Source organism: Solanum tuberosum, unplaced genomic scaffold, assembly GCF_000226075.1.
Source record: "Solanum tuberosum cultivar DM 1-3 516 R44 unplaced genomic scaffold, SolTub_3.0 scf00057, whole genome shotgun sequence".
Classification (NCBI taxonomy): domain Eukaryota; kingdom Viridiplantae; phylum Streptophyta; class Magnoliopsida; order Solanales; family Solanaceae; genus Solanum; species Solanum tuberosum.
Window position 1 is genome coordinate 1,377,409 of NW_006238984.1, and position 3,317 is coordinate 1,380,725.

Here is a 3,317-nt window from a genome sequence, read left to right on the forward strand (position 1 = left end):
TTCATCAGATATTGAGACAAAGTAAGCATATAAGGAAACTATTTCTATCAAAATAAAGCCCTAAATGAGTCCAATTTGTGGAATCATCAACACCCCCAACTTAAACTTTTGCTTGTCCTCAAGCAAACTTAAGTTCAGCCGTTCAAAAAGGGTGTCTCAAATAGTGCTACACAAGACTCAGTCATGAATGCACACAACAAGACTCAATTTACTTATGCAAGGATCAACTATATACTCAAAGATTCAAGTTGTGACAAACCATTACCAAATATTCTCATGCTCGCAATACTTGTTACTTGTGCAAGTTCAAGCTCAACAAAAATGCCCGCACATAAAAGATGATTCCATATTTACACACAGAAGTTAATCAATTCAAGATCAAGAATCAGATGCAATGCTCACACTCAAAAACGAGGAATACAATGCATGTTTTCACCCATAGGTTTGCCCTTATTTTCCAATCGAGTTTCCATTCGGCTTACTCAAGATTAAAAAGGTCTTTCTAAGGCTTGTAATGGGGATGAGTGCAAAGGTATGGTCATTTAGGCTCAGTGACTTCTTCCTCGTGAGATGTGGTACTCTCAAGGCATTCCCTTCTTTTCCTTTATCAATTATTTTTCTAGTGCTTCTAAGTCATCTTTTTATTCACCTCCATGGATTACTTGGAAATCCAATTTCTTTTGTACTTTATTCCACTATTTTTTTTTAGTTTCCATCGTTCTGCAACACCATGGGTTAAGGGGGACTTTTCTTGCACTTATTGACTTCGCCTTTTCCTTTTTCACCACACCCCCAACTTAGGCTTTTGGCCTAAGTTGGCTATTTGCTAAACCACAAATCAAGAGGATTATAGGTAGTGGGTCAAGTAAGGTCTAGGGTTCATCAATGTTTTTCCAAAGAAAGGTAACGCTCAAAGGGTGTTCAAAAGAGTTTCACACGCCCATGGGTAGGCCACAAAAGAGGTATATTTCAAATTTGGTTTATACTCTTTAAAGTTGCCGAAGATCATTTCAAGAGGACACCATGCTAAATCAATCAAACTAACAGGACAAATTCTAGGTTTATTCATGCATGGTTCAAAGCAAGCTAATCACACAAGGCATCGACACTTAAAGAAAACAAGACTACACACTTTCGCTAGTGTGCAATGGTCATTACAAGAGAATCAATTCAATAAATGGCTAATCGCAATTAGATGCAAAGAGTTCACATATTGTTTATGCAACTTCATTTGGCCTCATCGTAGCCCTACATTCATATTCGTTCAATTGAGAGCATTATTCAAGTCATCAGTATTGATCAAAACCGAGACTCAAACTTTTGCAAATTAGAAGCCACATTCAACTCGCGAAGGGTGGAAAATATGTGCGAAGAATTCAAAAATATTCGGATGGGTCAAAATCATTTTGCATTTAAAAATAAGCGGAGCCACAAGCTCAAACAATCGCAAAGTAGTTTTAAAAACACAATTAAAAACAAATAACCCAAATGTATACCAAAACACAAGTATCTGAAACAAGCAAACATGGTGGGCCTCACCCCCACCACGATTAAAAAAAATTGTCCTCAAATAAATAACAATAATCCAGAGGTCAAATTAAAGAAAGACAGAGATAAGGCTAGAGAATAATCCTGGTTAGGTAGCTGTTCCGAGTTAGAGTCCTTCAATAGATATCTCGTAAAGCAGAAGGTATGTTGGGAACATTTTGTTCATTGCCGAGTGATTCATCAAGCTATGTGCAGCTTTTCTTAGCATTCTAATACTCCTATCTTGAAGCCATGCTCTCGAGTGATTAATCAACTACCTTTTTGTGCGTTGGCCTGCAACATATCAAGTTCATTCCCATTTGGTGACAGCGCTTTGACTTCTGAGTGATTCAGCGCTTCACCAAACAAATTTTTACTCCGCCGAGTTTTACAGAACTTCTCAGTAGTTGTGGATGTTCAAACGACGGTGGTCACAGGGGACGTCAATCAGGTGGGCGAATCGCTAAAACCTTCCTGAGCTCACCGAGTATTACAGACTCGAGGCACAGAAGATTCCCTGCGTCAAATAGTGAAAGAGCATTGATCACCGGTGTCTTCGGCGATTCGCCAACTAGGTCTACTGCTCGCCATTCTGCACCTCTTTGGCACCTACCACACTTCAATCTGCAAGACTAAGCCACTATTATTTTACTAGTACCCAATATAAGGTAATATGGGGTTTTGGGTTGCCTCCCAAACAGCGCCTGAGTTAACGTCGCGGCATGACGTAAGTCAAAGACTACTCTTTGTCCTCAAAATCACCCATGGTGTAATTAGGTGAATCTTCGGTGAACGGAGGATAGTGATCCGTCATCAAATGGGTGAGTTGAGCATCTTTCAGTGGAATGGTCATGGAGTTCGAAGTAGTTACTTCGTTTAGCATATCAATGTTGTCCTTCATGTCATTCAGTTTCTTGTCATGCTCATCAAGTTTTTGTTGGATGAGTGAGGAGGTATCGTTACTTTGCACACCCTCATGCCTATTTCCCTGTTTGCACTCTCGAAGGGAGAAGTTATTTTCCTCCACAATTGCTTTGAATCTCCACCACAATTCCGAAATTGTTTCCTCCACTGCCTGTTTGAACGTCAGTAGGTTATCCCTGAGGTTCAATAGCTTCAGAAGAGGATGATATGTATGATATCCATAGTGCTCATCTTTTTTTGTTTCTCTGCGTTGGTCTTCACACAAGCAAAACAAAACTACAACTAAGATTAGTAAAGCTAAAACTAAGAAACACCAAAAATTCTACTTAACTAAGAATTCCCAAATAACACCACTCCCCGGCAGCGGTGCCATTTTAATGCTTATCGTGACTAACGACACTAACATGCGGTACGAGTGTCTACGATCATCAATAATATAGTAACACAACTAAAGATTGGGGTCGTGTCCTAAGGGAGTGGTTTTGAGAATTGATAGAAAAATAAAATTTAGTTCTAACTAGTCGTAGCTAAAGATATTAATGATTAAAAACATAATATATCAAAGGAGGGTAACACAAAAGTGTCAAATATCGATTTGGGGGTTTAATCACAAGTAGTATAAACAGCGAAAATAACAAGAAAATCACGTACGGGGAAGAGTTCTTGGGGTGAGACCGCAATACAATTTGAGATAAATCGTTGGGTACATACTTTCGATAGTAATTTTGCAAGACAATAGTGACTAGGCTAAGCTTTAGATGGAAATAAGTTCCCTCTCGGGAAACTTACCCCGTTTCAAATGCGTTCCTCTCAGACACCCATTTGCCGCATGAAGGCCAGCCTACGCCTTACACCACTAACTCTCT